Genomic DNA, 17823 nt, shown 5'->3' on the forward strand with positions numbered 1-17823 from the left:
CTCTGTGGTTTCCAAAAGAATGATTGTTACGTTTGTTCTGAGACTCAGAGAACTGACTCACATTGACAAAACTCATGTGAGACTGATATATAAGTAGAAAAGTCCCAGATCTTGATAATGAGAAAATATTATTACTGCAGTGGGACAGGGATGACTGTGTATCTGGCGTGTGTGTGATAGTGAAATTGCCTGGTTAGTGCCTTCTCTCTTCATTGGTGAATGTACGTACACGTTGTAATTTTAAAAGTTGTTTATTAAGTAAAAACTCCTAAAAAGGACATACTGTCTTTTGGACAGTGCTGCAAAAATATCATCAAATTCTTGTTACTTGGTTTGTATTTTTTCTAGAATCCTTAAAGGCCACTTCCTTTCATTGTATTTTCACAAACATTTCTGTACATTTAATTAGGTTCTTTCTGAGTTATTTCTTGGAGATTAGAGCTTCTCCAGTCAGGACTTTCTTAATATTAGAGAAGGGGTTAGAGCCCACAGGTGAAATACTAGGTAGAGAAAAGAAACACTCTGGCAACCTTTTGACAAGCAACCAAACCATTTAATCTCCTAACAGTCTACTCTTCCCTTACGTTTAGGGAAAACCATAATGTCACAGAATTATCAAAGGTGGAAGAGACCTCAGGAATGAGCTAACCTAGCTTTCTGGAATCTGTCTTGGGAAGAAGTGTGTGAGAGATGGAATGAAGGGCAGAAGTTCTTTCCTCCTGGTGTCCCCCAATGGCAGATGTTTCTTTTGGGGTTCAAGGTAAGAACTGAGAGAGAGAAAATAGTTTCTTTTAAGCAGCTTTGTGAGTCTGCCTCTTCCCCCTCCACTCCCTCCTGCCCCTGACTTCTATCTCTATCCATGACCTCTCTGATGTTCTTCATCCTCACTCCCCTTCCTCAGGGCTGAACCTGGCCTTCACCTCCCCCCTCTTTTCTGCAATGCTTCTTCTCTTTCCCTCCAGGGCACATACTCTCCTGAGCCCTGTGGCACTAGCCTGGGAACACAGGGATCACCCCACTCATCCCTGTTTGCCCTCGTAGATAGCAGAGAGCCCAGCCTAGGGTGACAGCCCAATAAATATTCATTAACTAGAATTAAAATATGGGGTTTTAATTTGGGGTTCTGTGTGCATCTCTCTCTTCTTTATTCTTCTCCAGGAAGAATGAGTATTTTCAGTATTGTCATCTCTCTATCTGGAGGAAGAAACAACTAAAGTTCTTTGAGAACCATCCGTTCACACAGAAGGAGTCAAATTTTCATTCACATGTTAAACTCCCAAATTCAGTGCCTCACAGGAGAGAAAGTGCAAAGGTGCAGGAGTACTGGGGCCCTGATTTCAGAGCCTGGAGAAATAAGAAATTATATTCCAGTGTCTCTTGGTTTTGGAGTTTTAGCACCTCTTGTCTTAAAGGTTATGTGTTGTACAAAAAGTCTGTGGATCTACTGAGATATCCACTGTCTACTAAGGTATTCATGGGAGCTGCCAATGATTGGGTTGCTGGTGTTGATGGAGGCTGGTTCAACCTTGGGGGTGTGGTAAGAGATATGTTTCCTGAGATTTAAGCTTGTCTAAGAGTCAACTCTTGGAATTTGTCTATCAGGATGGCTGGAACCACTTCCCAAGCCCTTTTTCTAATCTTAAGTCAAAAATCTCCAAAGGTCCAAGAAGAATTGAGTTCCTTTCCCCTGAATTACTTCATGCTTATTATTTTTTATTATTGGCAGTACTAGAGTTTGAATTCAGCGCTTTGCACTGCTAGGGTGCTGTACCACTTGAGCCACACCTCCAGTCCTTTTTGGCTTTAGTTATTTTTCTGGTACAATCTCACATATTTGCCCAGGGCTGACCTCAGACTGAGATCCTCCTAATTATGCCTGCCTCATAGCTTGAATTACAGATGTGCACCGCCACACCCAGCTTGTTATATGTGATAGGGTCTCACTAACTTTTTTCCCTGTGCTGGCTTCAAACAGCAATCTCCCAATCTCTGCCTCCCAAGTAGTTGGTATTACAGATGTGAGCCACCATGCCTGGCCTTGTTCATTATTTTAATGTCATCCTCATATTAGCTTCTCACACACAGCCTGACTAGCAGTGAGGAATAAAATACTAATCATTCCCCAGGATGCTGCTCCAAATCTCTCTTGAGGACATCAAACACTCTGCTTTTTGGGTAGGACCAGTAGTTCAGGAATCTCTTCAGCCTTCTCAATATTTTGTTGCATAGAATCTTCTGTCTTATAGCCTGAAAAAGATTGCACGTCTTTTACTCACTGGCAGATTCAGATCCAGCACCTACCATGTACCAGGCACAGGACCACTCTTGGCCCTTTTTTTACCCTAATTGTGGGCTTCTCCCCCTGCTTTGATTCACCTCTGCTCCCATCAGCTGCCCCCGCCTCCCTGCTCTAGAGAACTGCCCCCTAGCCACTAGAGCCCCTCTGCCCAGACACACAGCCGTCAGTGCCTGGGAGTTTATGGTACCCTGGACAGCCTTAGCAACAACTGACAGATGTGGAGTATGAAGGGCCAGCTATGCTGCCCTGGGGACAGTCAGTCATAATTTAAACTCTAGAATCTCCCTGTGGGATTAGGCAGGGGTAACTCTCCATGAGGCTTTCCCTGAAATTACACCTTCCTTTTTCTGTTTCTCTACTTCCTTACCTGTTTCTCTTGGAACTTCTTCTTTCGTAGTCTGAGGTATCAAACCCAAGGCCTTGTGCATCAGCCTCAGAGTACTTCATCAATTCCTTGTCCACGAGTCCTTGTCTCAGGCTCTGCTTCTGGGGAACCTTAACCAGACAATGTTATCCATTGAATTCTCAGTCACCCTGTGGGAAATGAGTTAAATTACATTTGTTATTTGTTATTCTCATTTACAGATGAAGAAACCAAGACGCCTAGAACTTAAGAGGTTTTCTCTGGACCGAATGACTAGTAAGTAAGGTGCAGAGCTGAGGTTTAAATCCAGAACTTCTATCTCTAAATCCTGGCCCTTGTTAATTGATCATTCTCTACATAGAATTCCCTTCTATCCTGTGTGAAGGATGGTTGTTTAACTCATGAATATTCAAAAAATATCCACTTTGTATCATATGGGGAAAATAGTAAACAAAATAGTCATTAATGAATGAACTTACATACAGTTAGGAACAAACCATGACAAAAGCTATGAAGTTCTGCTACGCCATATTCATGTTGCGTAGTGTGTGTGTGTGTGTATGTGTGTGTGTGTGTGTGTGTGTGTGTGTGTGTGTGTGTGTGTGTGTGTTTGCATATCAAGAAGAAATTTTGTTTTGGAAGAACACAGGCTTACATGAAAAACTAACAAATGAATTTGATCACTCCTCTCTGCCTTAAATGCAGTGGCATACAGCTGAATGAAATTAAGTTTAATTTTGTATTTTCTATTGCGATAAGTTTAATTTTGCAAGCTTCATGTGGCTTGGAGCTACATTTGTGTAGCTTTCTCTCACTAGCTGTCAACATGTAAGAAGAGTATCTGCACGTAGCTCACTGCTCTCTTGCATTATACCCCAAGACCTTGGCAAACCCTGGTAATGTGGAAAGTGGTGGCAGCCATGGCTTTCCATCGCAGAGTCCCTCATTAAAATCTGTGCTCAGCAGAGCAGTTGGTCCCACATCACAGATTCTGGCTTGTGGTGGGGAGCTGAGAGGATGGAGACAATGATGGCACATAGCTTGTTAATAACCCTATCAGAAGTTGGGGCTCCCTTCTAGTTATTTTTAGAGAAATTTGGGCCATTTATCACATGCACAGACATTTATTCACATATACCTAAGTTCTCATATTTTCTCTCCATAGGAAAACTACTAATAAGCAAAACTTTTCAAAGTTTTTGTTTTTCTACTTGGTAACTATTAGGCTTTTTGTTGCTATGACCAAACACCTAAGAGAAAAATTTAAATGAGGAAGGATTTATTTTGGCTCACAGTTTCAGGGGTTTTAGGTCCATCATCAGCTGACTCCATTGCTGTGGATTTCAGGTAAGATAGATTATCATGGTGGCAGGAGCCTGGTGGAGCAGAGCTGCTCCCTCCATGGTGGCCAGGAAGCAGAGAAAAGGATAGGAAGGGGCTAGGGCCAACACATACCCTTGAAAGCATGCCCTGCCCCGCCACCCGCAGTGGCCCACTTCCTCCACCCAAACTCCATCTTTTACAGTTCCACCACCTCCCAAGTCTATTCAGATTTTGAACCCATTAAACCTTTGATTAAGTTAGAGCCCTCATGATCTAACCATCTCTGGAAATACCCTCACAGACACACCCACACTTTACTAATCTCCTAGTCATCTCTCAATCCAATCAAGTTGACAATCAAGAATAACCATCACAGCAACTAAAAAAGAAAGAGGTGCTAGCATCAGAGCTATCATTGTATCAACCCAGTTTAGGAGGTAGGGGAGAATTTAGGAGCAGGAAGATTATTCCCTGCTTTTATGAGAATCACTGGGAGTTAGTTATTATCAGGGGTTACAACAGTGGTAGTGACAATTGTAACCTCAACCATGAGCTAGTATTTTCCAGTTGACAAAGTATTTTACCATTATTAATTCATTGTTCCTGTGAGCTTTTTCCTTGAGTAGAATCTTGGCAGTTTTTCCCCACTTTGATTCATGATCAATAAAGAGAAAAGCTGGCTCTGCAATTGCTGATCCAATCAAGGGTTCCAGGGCTGTCAAGTGAGAATGAGCCTACTGTGTGAATTTCCTGGGGAGATGCAAAAGAATTATGCTCCATGGAATTGGGACAGCAGATAGCCCAAAGAATGACTGACAAAGAGGGCAGATTGCAGTAATCATGCCCCTGTTCCTGGAAGGAAAGCTAATAGTCTCAGTGTCCATTATGCCATGGGTTTGATATATAGTTTTGTTTTTTTGAGACAGGATCTTACTATGTTGCCCAGGTTGGCCTGGAACTGCCCATCCTCCTGCCTCACCCCCTCCCACCAAGTGCTGGAATTACAGGTGTGCACCCGCACAGAGGGCTTCTAATGTATAGTTTTGTTTGGTCTTGTCACCACTGTTTGGTCATCATGGTGCCTTCTGTCCCCAAATGGTGATGGTCTTGTCAAACCTGGAGAACCAGTTTTCCTACAGACCCACATTCCAAAGAACGTTATAAAAATCAATCTATCTGTCTGTCTGTCTTCAGGTACATGAAGTTGGAAGCAGAAGAATTCAAAGCAATGTATTTGGGTACAATTTATCCCAAGGTCTCCTTTAAGAAATTTCTGTTAGAATCATATTTCTGGCTTCAGTCATGTCCACTCATATCAGAACCTCAAAAATGAGTATAGGAAAAAGTTTTGCTAACTATATGCTAGATAGTGTAAGATGATTTAAAAATCATGTGGCCTAACTAAATTCTGATAACAATAGCTTGGAACTGAGTTCCTACTATGCACTGCTGGGATCTTTCCTAAAGATTAGGGAGTCAAAGAAATATAGGGAGCAGTTCATGAATTTATATTCACATTGTGAAAACCCACCTAGGCTATGGTTGATAATTAGTATGGAGAAAAATTTAGTGGAAAAACATATTGCCAGAGTCTGGTGCAGTTAGGGATGACTTAAAGAGGAGATAGGTAGATTTAATGACCTTAAATGAGAAATCATATTTAGATATATGGATGGGGCATGGGAAGAAAGCTGTAGGTAGGGATAACAGAAAGAACTAGCATTTCGAGTTGGCAATGTGTATGTTATATTTAGAAGACAATGGACAGAAGATAATTGGAGTGGAGTGTTGTAAGAGAAGGCAGAAACATAAACCTGGACATCCAGGAAAAGCTTGAATACCAAACTTGGATCACTGGTGTTAGTTACCATATATTGTGTGGCAATAAGTATGGCAACTATAACAGTAAAAGTGACTGATGCCAGTATTAAATGTCCTGCATTTCCTTGGTCCTTCAGAAGGTATTTAATGTTCTCATTGAATCACTCTTTAAATCAGTAACTATTCATTTCTCAGCCTATAATCCTCACAACTATTCAATAGGGTACTTGTCATTACTTCCTTTTTTTGTTTTTTGGGTGGTACTGGGGTTTGAACTCAGGACCTTTTGCTTGTTAGGCAGGTGCCCTACCACTTGAGCTATGGCCCCAGCTCTTTTTTGTTTTGAGAAAGTGGAGAGATCTCCCATGCTCATGGATTGCTAGAATCAACATAGTAAAAATGTCTATACTCCCAAAAGTAATCTACATGTTTGATGCAATTCCCATCAAAATTCCAATGACATTCATTAAAGAGATTGAAAACTCTACCCTTAAATTTATATGGAGACACAAGAGGCCACGAATAGCCAAGGCAATACTTAGTCAAAAGAACAATGCTGGAGGTGTCACGATACCTGACTTCAAACTATATTACAAAGCAATAACAATAAAAACAGCATGGTACTGGCACAAAAACAGACACGAAGACCAGTGGACAGAATAGAGGACCCAGATATGAAGCCAAACAACTATAACCAACTTATCTTTGACAAAGGTGCTAAAAATATATGATGGAGAAAAAGCAGCCTCTTCAACAAAAACTGCTGGGAAAACTGGTTAGCAGTCTGCAAAAAACTGAAACTAGATCCATGTATATCACCCTATAGCAATATTAACTCAAAATGGATCAAGGATCTTAATATCAGACCACAAACTCTAAAGTTGATACAGGAAAGAGTAGGAAATACTCTGGAGTTAATAGGTATAGGCAAGAACTTCCTCAATGGAACCCAGCAGCACAGCAACTAAGAGAAAGCATAGATAAATGGGACTTCATAAAACTAAAAAGCTTCTGTTCATCAAAAGAAATGGTCTCTAAACTGAAGGGACCACCCACAGAGTGGGAGAAAATATTTGCCAGCTACACATCAGACAAAGGACTGATAACCAGAATATATAAGGAACTTAAAAAACTAAATTCTCTCAAAACTAATGAACCAATAAAGAAACGGGCAAGTGAACTAAATAGAACTTTCTCCAAAGAAGAAATTCAAATGGCCAAAAAACACATGAAAAAATGCTCACCATCTCTAGCAATAAAGGAAATGCAAATTAAAACCACACTAAGATTCCACCTCACCCCTGTTAGAATAGCCATCATCAGCAACACCACGAACAACAGGTGTTGGCGAGGATGCGGGGAAAAAGGAACCCTCTTACACTGTTGGTGGGAATGTAAACTAGTACAACCACTCTGGAAAAAAATTTGGAAGCTACTTAAAAAGCTAGACATTGATCTACCATTTGATCCAGCAATACCACTCTTGGGGATATACCCAAAAGACTGTGACACAGGTTACTCCAGAGGCACCTGCACACCCATGTTTATTGCAGCACTATTCACAATAGCCAAGTTATGGAAACAGCCAAGATGCCCCACTACTGATGAATGGATTAAGAAAATGTGGTATTTATACACAATGGAATTTTATGCAGCCATGAAGAAGAATGAAATGTTATCATTCGCTGGTAAATGGATGGAATTGGAGAACATCATTCTGAGTGAGGTTAGCCTGGCCCAAAAGATCAAAAATCATATGTTCTCCCTCATATGTGGACATTAGATCAAGGGCAAACACAACAAGGGGATTGGACTATGAGCACATGATAAAAGCGAGAGCACACAAGGGAGGGGTGAGGATAGGTAAGACACCTAAAAAACTAGCTAGCATTTGTTGCCCTCAACGCAGAGAAACTAAAGCAGATACCTTAAAAGCAACTGAGGCCAATAGGAAAAGGGGACCAGGAACTACAGAAAAGGTTAGATGAAAAAGAATTAACCTAGCAGGTAACATACATGCATAGGAAATTAATGTGAGTCAACTCCCTGTATAGCTATCCTTATCTCAACCAGCAAAAACCCTTGTTCCTTCCTATTATTGCTTATACTCTCTCTTCAACAAAACTAGAAATAAGGGCAAAATAGTTTCTGCTGGGTATTGAGGGGGTTGGGGGGAGATGGAGGGAGTGGGGTGGGTGGTAAGGGAGGGGGTGGGGGCAGGGGGGAGAAATGACCCAAGCCTTGCATGCACATATGAATAATAAAAAAAAAGATAAAAATTGCATTTTTGGTGGGATTGGTGAGGGGCTGGGACCACAGACACATGCCACCATGCTCAGATTATTGGGTCTCACTAACTTTTTGCCCAGGCTGACCTTGAACTGCTCTTCTCCTGATACAGGTATGAGCCACCTCGTCAGCCTTATTACTTCCATCTTAAAGATGAGAAAACTGAGGCTTGATAGGACTAAGTAACTTATGCAAAGTCACATAGCTAATTAACGGCACACAGCTATGATTTGGCCACATGCCTGTCTGACAAAGCCTGTGTTTTTTCCATGTACTGCCTTGCAGGCCTCTGACTCTCCATAGAGGCAGACATACTGGAAAGTGTTTGGGGAAGTAAGAACACCATAGCAGAGAGAATCTGAATTAGGGCAACTATTCCAATAGATCAGTGATGTGGTGACTTGTGATGTGAGGAGAAAAATGAGAAAGGGGTTTGTGGGGAAAGCCAAGGTGAATAGAAAGGAAAAGATGCATTCCAAAGATATAATGAGGGAATAAGACCATTAAGGACTTTGTATTTGAGTAGAGGTGGTAAAAAAGGAGACGTCAGAGAAGTTTCCACACTTCCCTGATTAAGTGAGGTACGATAATGAAGACTCCATGTCTTTCAGAACATCTGGGTTGTGTGCATCTAAACAACACAGGCTGTCAAAGTAGTTACCTTGGGAGACTTTGACCTTGTTCTGACGATGCTGCTATTGCTCAAAAGCTTGGAGACTCTTCCTTCAGGACTGTCTTCAACCATGCAGGAAAAGATCTCCTGACTTCAGCCACAGATATCATTTCTTAGCCTGACCACCCACCTGATTTTTCAAACGTGCCTCCAAACCACTTGTTTTTTAAAAACAAAAACAAAAACTGTTAAAGGATGAATCTTGGTCACTCTCTTTGTTGTCATTGTTTATGGTGTTGGGGGATTGAACTCAGGGCCTTGAGCTTTCTAGGCAGGTGCTCTACCACTTGAGCCACTCTGCCAGCCCTTCTTGGCCACTCTTGAGGGATGCTCAGACTCCTCTCACTTCCAGGGGGGATGTTTTAGGTGACAAGGTCCCTAGGCAGTCCTGGGTTTGAATCCTGACTCAATCAGTTCCTTGACCAAGTATTTAACCGTCTGTGCTTCAGGTTCTTGAGTTATAAAATGAATATTGCAATTCCTTTGCAGGGTGTTACAGTTTTAATCAGAATACTTTCAGCACCAAATAACAGAGAAGACAACTCAAATTGACTTAAACTATGTAGAAATTTATTTGCTCACACGGGGAGAAGTCCAGAGATAAAGAAGTTTCCAGAAAGAACATAGCCGGGGCTCAAGCTTTAGTTCTATACAGTTCTCTTAGCTTTTCCCTCTTCTGATTTCCAGCTTTACTATAAGACTGGTTTTCCTTGCATTTACAAGAAGCTCATTAGTAGCAACTAGGGCAACATGCATTCTTCCTCATGTCTAGTCTGTCAGAGAGAAAAGTCTTTCTCCAGACTCGAATATGTACACTTTCCTTCCATCTGTTTGGACCGCCTTAGGACATAGGCCCACCATGGGTCAATTTCAGCAGTGACATACTGTGCATAGACTGGCTTAGATGGAGTGGACCCACTATCAGGCAGATTAAGCAGCATAACTTATGGGTATTATCTGACCCATAGTCAGCAATCAATAAAAGTTGGTTATTTTTCTTAATAAAGATAGAGTTCTTTGGATCAATTACACATACTTGTCTGGCTATATATGGGATGTCCTTTACCTTTAATGTTTATCTTCATTCCCTCCTTTGGTCCAGGACCACATTCTTAGTTCCTATCAGAATGGACCACAGGGCAGTGCATGGCTGGGAAGGTAGTCCTGGGCTTATTTACAACATTAAAAAACAACAACAACAAAAAAAACCAGTTCTAGTTTTCAATAGAATCAGAACTTGGAACATGAGACCAGGAAGGGAATTCTGAGTGGGGCTGGGGAAGAGGAGGGGTCAGGAGTCAGGAAAGAAGCCACCAAATCTTGCTGCTTTTGCTTTTGCTCCATTCCTTCCAGTTGCTGTCTATGTTCACATGGAGTCACTGGTGCTGAGAGGCTGGTGGCTCTTACCAGCATTGGAGGGAAGTTTTAAACAGCTCATCCATCCAGGCATACTTAGGGCCTCATTTCATCTTTATGTCTTTGGCAACTAGCTGGAAAAGACCAGAACTGAGGCTTCCACACCTATTTAGCACCTGGTTAAGCATCTCTTGGCACCTGCCAAATGGGTCTCTACCATTTAGGGGGAATTTGCACTGATTACTGTACTAATTAAGCAGAAGTCATTGCTATTCACAATCATTAGGCTAAATCGGTTTCTGGGGAAAAGACTTGATATGCAGCTGCCCAGCTGAAGTGGATTTGAAGGCGCCCCACGCACAGGCACACGGCTCGTGCACCGGCACTTGCTCTCCTGCTATCAGCCAGCACAACCTGGATTCTACAGCCATGAATAATTGACAATCTCAAAGCTAGGTGACATGGTTGGGAATCTTTAAAGGTGAGATGTTCAAACTTAATTGAGGTGAAGTACACTAAGTACCAAGCACGGGGGCGCGTTCAGCAGTGAGTAGATATTTCACACGTGGTTTCGCCTGTTAATTGTCTTCCCTGTTATTTTATTCTCTGCCCCAGAGACCTTCAGCGTTACCTTTTAGGTTGCTGAGAGTATTTTATGGACTTTTTGTGTGTGTGTGTGTGACTTGGGTGTGGTAAGCTCTCTGAACGCTGATTCGGAGGATTTATGTGTACTTGTTTGGGGACATCATGTGTGTGGTAGGGAGGGCATATAGCAATAGCTTTGATATCCCTGATGAGCTTCTGAGGACTTTTCTGCGGGCAACAGACTCTCATAAGGGACCAACAGCCCCTGAAATATCATCAGATACTATGCCTGGAGACAAGTACTTTTGAAGCAGGCATAAACTGCCTCTGAAGACATGAAGACATGTTCTTTTTTTTTTTTATAACATGGGTACTGACTTTTATAGAGTGTTGTGCTGGCGGTTAGAGACATACTGAACTGGGTGACATTGTGAACAACGTAACATGGAGTAGAGCGTGGCCTATATCTATTTGGGTACAACATTTACTGCTTTGAGATAAACTTGAGATATTGAGTTGGATACTTTTGAGATGCTAATGTGCAGAGTGAGGTCAGTAAATTTTCCTAATGTTGTGTATGTCAGGTACATTTCTGTCTTTGTGAGATTTTCCTGGAACCCTGAGGGAGAGCATTTCTTTTGGGGGAGGAGGTGGACAACTCCATATTATTGAAAATTGTAGTGATGTTTTGGGGCAATTGCATCTCACTTTCTGGAAGGTTGGAGAAAAAGAATTCAATTTGAAGCCAATGGAAAATTTCAAACATGGGTGCAATCCTATATAGCAAATGCCACTATAATGAAAAGCTCCACATCTCAGTGATTCCCTGTGGCCTATTTGTATCAGGCAGTATTCAATGAGGAGAAATTTTGCCCTAAATAAAAACATAAACAATTCCCCAAAGTTTATTGTAATAGGGAACTATTGCCCAAAATCTTGAGGGGACAGGGTTGAGAGTGATGAAGAGATAGTGCTTTGAAGAGCAGCTTCTGTAAGATTCTCTCAGAGGTGTTATTTAAGAGTTTAATGGGGAAGGAAAGCCAGATAGAGAGATGACCACAAGGACATGAACCATTTCAGACAGAAACCTGGGAATTTAATGGAGGAAGAGAAGGTCTACATATCTTCTTTTTCAAACTGAAGGGAAGAGTGATTTTGGAAAGCCGGGGAATCGGGGGTGCACAGGTATGATATCTGGGTGACATTTGCTGGGTTTCCCATCCACTTAGTGCAGTACTTGGTGCTGCTAGGTGTGTATTAAATTTTGAGCAGATAGCATGAAAATGGACCCCAAGGTAAAGTGCTACACAAAAGTGAGATACCACGACTAGTCATGTTAAAACTTAAAACGTGCATTTCCAGGGAGAAGATGGGATGGGATGCAGATGAGAGATGACGCTGAGAACAATGGAGGAGTTCAGAGGTGGGGGAGTAGGCAGGGAAGCTGCTCAATTCTCTCCTTATTGTTGACACTGCTGCCTCCTGATTTTGAAAAGAGGAACGTTTTCTTTTTTGAGTAATTCTTCATTTGAAGTCTGGTAGTGCCTGTGTCCAGTCCAAGGAGTGACACATCCCTGGAGGTCTTTTTTTTTTTTTTTCTCTGATGTGATGTCTAGGAACTCATTTTCTCCTGCTTCTGGAAACTTTGCAGAGCTCTGGCTCAGTTCTGAGTCAGTTCAGTGGAGAAACAGGCCACTGGGATATGAAAGTCCATAACAAGGTCACCTGGACCTCAGGAAGCTACCACTGTTCTGCAGTCCCAAAGCTGTTTTCTGTTGCTGTAAGCATGTGGAGATCTCCAAGGGTGCTCCTTCAATGGGAACCTTGCTTTAGAGCATCCACACTTGGCCCAAGCTATGGGATGATGAAAGGTCTGCAAGTCACCCAACTGTTTCTCTGCTAAGTTTCTCTCTATGAATCCTATTGATACCTGTCCTGCACAATCCTTTTGATTCTTGGGAATCTGGGTTTTTTTGGAAGTGATGTTCATGTTTTCCAGGGACTTGGATTAGTAGAGAAACAATTCCCCGACCATGAGGAATTAATAAAGTTAGAACTTTTCCTCTGAAGCAGATAGACATGGTCTGTCAGCAGAAGGGGAGTGAGGAAAAGTAGACAAATATTTCTTTCTTTCTTTTTTGGGGCCTTGAACTTACTAAGCAAGTGCTCTACCACTTGAGCCATATTCTGGTCCTTTTTTGATTTTTAGTTTGAGATAGGGTCTCATAATTTTGCCCAGGGAAGGCCTCTGCCTGTGATTCTCTTACCTCTGCCTCCTGAGTTGGCTAGGATTACAGGTATATGCCGCCACACCCAGCCCAATTAATATCTTTATGCTGTAGAGAAGCCCCTTCCCAGCCTGTCCTTTGACAGGGATGCAGTCAATTGTATCTGATACATTCCATTCCCACTTCTAGAACCTTCCTAGAGCTGCTGAGTTGCTTGAAACTGGCTAATTTTCTGTCAGGGAAATCAGAGATGGGTTGTTGAGGGAAGGAAGGTTCTATCTGGTTCTTTCTTGAATGAGGACGTGATAAACGATGTCTCTGGTATGGAAAGGCAAGCCAGGGTTGAGGTTTGTTGAGAAGCACGGGAAGACAAACAACATAGCTGTGGGCACAGAGGCTGTTGCATCTCCAGGGTTTGTCTACCTTCCATTCAATCATCTATTTCTTTCAAAAAGTACCCCAGAGAGCCTTCCTGAGGCCCGTGGGCCTTCTTCCTGCTGGAGGAAGCTCCTTAACCTGGGAAGATGCTGCTGCCCCATTCTCCCAGGAAAATGATCTAAAGTAACTACGGATGAAATTGATTTATTTTACTGCTGAACTGCAGCCTTCCTGCACATAGAAGGTGGCAGCTCTTGAGCCAATACTGTTGATTTGCTGCAGCTAGTCTGCTCAAGTTGTAGAAAAACTTCACACAATTGGTTACCTAAGGAAGCACAGAGGTGGCTCGGTCAGCCCAGGCAGGCCCAAGTGAGGACTGGGTGAGGCATGGGTTGAGCCAGGAGTTGTCCAGTGAAGGGACCCTTCTCCTTGGGCTTGGCTCAGTTCCTGTCTGCAAAGCACTGTGGTTCAGATCTCAGCCTGGGAGTCAGACAGCCCTGGCTTCAAGTTTCCCTCCTTCATTTACTAGCTGTATGCACTCGATTGAGTCCTTAACCTCTTCTCACTCATTTTTGTATTAAAGTTTTCACTGAGCATCAGGGAAATATCTGCATTTTTACATACCTGTGAAGTAGGATGGGCTCCATTTATGTCCTGGTTATGGGAAAAGAGCCAACAGTACAGCTGGGAGGGAGGCTGCCTAGTTTTTCACTTGGGGAAAAAACTTGGACCCAAGATGGTCCCCAGTGTTCTGTGGAAAATGCTGTTTCTGTCTTTCTGAAAGCAGCCAGACATTCTGCCTATAGAACAACAGGGCAACTGTAACCTGAACAAGGCCTTAGAATAAATCATAGAGAGCCAGGAAAGGAGATCAGGTCTAGTCAGAACATTAGGGCACTCTTGGCTCTTACCAACTGATGAGCTACCAGGGATCTGGATTGGGTTTCCTTTGCCTTGGACTCAGCTTACTCTGTAACTCTCTCTTCATCCATGCCTGCCTTTCCAGGGCAGCTGTTTGCTGAGGTGTTTGCTTGTTTGCACAGGTCTCTTGCTGTGTCCCCTCCTGGGCAGCCTGGTGACCGGGTTATACCGCGCTGAGATGGCAGGCACACTCCAAAGCCACAGTTACAGTCCTGTGCTTTATCACAACATTTTGACCAAATGACATAACCTTATGGCACCCCAACCTTTTGATGGGGGTCCTACAAGGTTATATCACCTAGCTGAGTTAGTGTGTGTAAGTACATTCTATGAGGTACAATAATGAACTCAACTAATGATACATCATAAGTGAGGCATGGTAGATAAACCCAGATAGTCTGCTTTTCTTCCTCTTGCAGCCTCATGAAAATGACTGTCAAGAAATAAAATGTTGTGAAGCCACAAAGATAGAGGAAACACAGAAAACCATGACAGAGGTCAACAGACTTTTAGAGGATGGGAAGCAGGTGAAGTAGTGGCTCCTGACTCACCATGGAGGGAGAAGTTGTGACTTCAGCGCTTTCAGAGAAGGGCAACAATGAGAAGCAATCTGATTGCTCCTGAGGCCCAGAGTGTGAGTCTGACACATGGGCTCAGGCTAGGGTGTGGTTGGAAATCTACCCATGTCCTTCCAAGGCCCCTGTAGAGGTGGTAACTGTCTCCTTCCCTCTATACAGAAACTGAACCTGGAGAGGTTAGGCTTAGAGCATGCAGACCCTATCCACCAGAGCTGATAGAGGGAGTGCACAGGCTGATACGGGGCAGTTGTGGGGCCCTCTACCTGCCCCCCTCTATTCTGCCCTTCAAATGCTGACAACCAGGGCCTAACCCCTGGAGAAGAAAGCACCTTTTTTCTAGGGAGGCTGAATAGAAAATGCTTATCAATCTTGGTGTTTGAGGACACCCTTAAGCCTTAGAAGCTGATAAGCCATGCATTCAGAATTTCTCATATTTTTTTTAATTTAAAAAATAGGAAGTTAACTTGTCTGAACTCAACTCAAAGTGCAAACTCCATTTCTCCTGTGGTGCTCAGTGGCTGAAATCTTGGTTCTCTTTTTCAGCACTAGTTAAGCTGCCTAGAGATTGCCCTGCTCGCACCTTGTTCAGGACGACCAGAGATCAGGTGGGAGTTTATTCATAGAACATGGGACTTCCCTTTTCTAGCAACCTCCTTTCTGGATAAAGTAACTGACATGTTTGCTGTCATCCAGTTCTCTAAGTATTCAAGCTAGTAAGCCTATAGGTATCGATTGGGAATTTTTGACTCTGCTTGGTGTGGAATGGGACTTGTTTTCAGACTAGAAGATACAAAGGAAGAACAACCCAGTGCTTCCAAATACAAATTCTTCCCAGTCTTTAAATACTTTTGGCCACCCTTCAGTGCCCTCAGGAAGTTGTTGATTTTTTTTTTTCCTTTTAGTTCAGGATTATATTTGTCTTCTGGGGGAGGGTTGGTCTGATAGGATGTGATCCAAACTCATTTTTAGTAGCCATTACTTTTCAGCAACTTCTATTCTCCATCAATTTTCTTCTATGAACGAACATTCGGGGATAAGTAAAAGTTTGAAGAAGCATCTGATATAGAAGAAAGAGAAATAAAACAAAATTTAAAAATGGGGGAAAGTTTGGGGAGTGGGTGGGGTGCTCAAAGGAAGCAGAGATATTACCAGGGCAGAGCAAAGTGCAAAGATCAACCCTCCACAAGAACATCCATGGGAAGACAAAAAATATTTCACCTGCACAACACAAGGAGGCTACTGGGTTTTTTTTTTTTTTTTGATGTTGTTTCATCTTGTTTTTTCCAAAGCAGGCACTCTACCACTTGAGCCACACCTCCACTCCATTTTTCTCTGGTTATTTTGGAGATGAGGTCTCTTGAACTATTTGCCCAGGCTGGCCTCAAACTGCGAACTTCTTGATCTCAGCCTTCTATAAGTAGGATTATAGGCATAAGCTACTGGTGCCCAGCCCAGCTACTGCATGGAGGACAAGAAAGGTCTTAGAAATTAGAAAACTATACAAAACAAAACAACAGGATGTGAAAATATTTAATAGTGAAAGAAGTCTACTATAGGGTGAAACAAAAATAAAAGAAAATTAAGAATCAATCTAAGAGGATCAGCATCTGATTAACTGGAAATCTAGAGAGAATAGAGACACAGAAGAGGAGAATGTAACCAAAGAAATAACACAAGGACGTATCCCTGACTGAACACCATGAGTATCTAGAATCTAGATCAGGGATTAGTAATGTTTGGCCTATGGGCCTGTTTTGTAAATAAAATTTTATTGGAACACTACCATGCTCATTTGTTCTGTACTGTCCATGGCTATTTTGCTACAGTGATAGAGTTGAGAAGTGAAGACAGAGACTGTCTGACCCAGAAAGCCTAAAATACTTACTATTTATTTTTTTACAGAACCAGTTGGCTGATTCCTGGCCTGAATGACAAGCTCCCTCCATTGGACAGCACCATGAAGACAAGGAGTCCTAGACCAACTGCACTGCTGTGAGTTTTCAGAACACCAAGGATAAGGAGAAAGTACTGCGCTTATCAAGAGAAAAGAAGGTCACATAGAAAGGATCAGAAATCAGAATGGGACTAAACTTCTCAAAATCAATAACAGGTGTCGTACGAGAGTGGAACAATGATTCCAAGATTCTGTACAAAACAAAGCAAAAATAAACAACAAAAAGTAAAACCAACAAAAGAAAAACCTTTTGATCTGGAACTTAATCCAGTATAACATTAGAATAAAGGTGCTTGCAGATGGCCATATCTCAAAATTGTACTCTTAGTCTTCAGCACAAGAAGGGAATAACCAAGGAAGAAGAAGATGTGGAGGGCTGTGTGCAGTATGTGAGAGGAGGTCCTGAGATTTTCTCTGTTCCAGGCCCAGAGAACAGTGGGCCCCGGCTGTATCAGATGCAGGGAGAGCTGGGGGATGGGAGTTACCAGGAAAAGATCTATGGAACTGATGCTTGTTCATGTGCTAAACCAAATGGAGAAGATCACTAATTACTAAATGTTTGGAACCCTTGGCACTGGTCATACAATAAACTAAGCAAATCACCACAAAAGCAATTATTTCAGGGAAAAAAATCACATGGGAGAGAAAATGCAATTGCAGTGGTGAGCAATGTTTGTATAACCTGCTAGGTGACTGCAGAAGTTCCCCCTCCTGCTGGATGATCTCTCCAGTACTGGGAGAGACAGGATCTGGAGTGACTGATCTCTGGTTTTTCAGCAAGTCTAACACTTTCTAACTAAAACCCTTTATGAAATTTCCCTCTATTGAATTATCTGGCATGTGTTTGTAGAGTGTGACTAGTATAAAAGTCAGTTAATGTCTAGAACTTGAAAAATCAAGAAAAAGCAATGTAATCATCACATGGAAATATGAAAGTAAATACCCAATAGTTTAAAAAAAAAAAAAAGATAGCAATGAGAGTTAAAAGGACACCTCTGAGGAGAGGCACCTGGGGTGAGGTGGAAGGTGAGGATTTATTAGGGGAGTACTGTTT

The 17823-nt window shown here is 42.3% G+C and overlaps 1 long non-coding RNA gene across 1 annotated transcript; it reads left to right on the forward strand.

Annotated features, from left to right (window-relative positions):
• The first annotated feature begins 596 nt into the window (after window positions 1–596).
• On the forward strand, window positions 597–17235 carry LOC141421280 (uncharacterized). Its single transcript, XR_012445888.1, has 3 exons — window positions 597–760; window positions 2885–2939; window positions 16718–17235. It is a non-coding gene; the product is annotated as an uncharacterized lncRNA (long non-coding RNA).
• The last annotated feature ends 588 nt before the right edge of the window (window positions 17236–17823 follow it).

The sequence above is a fragment of the Castor canadensis genome, chromosome 3 (genome assembly GCF_047511655.1).
Source record: "Castor canadensis chromosome 3, mCasCan1.hap1v2, whole genome shotgun sequence".
Classification (NCBI taxonomy): domain Eukaryota; kingdom Metazoa; phylum Chordata; class Mammalia; order Rodentia; family Castoridae; genus Castor; species Castor canadensis.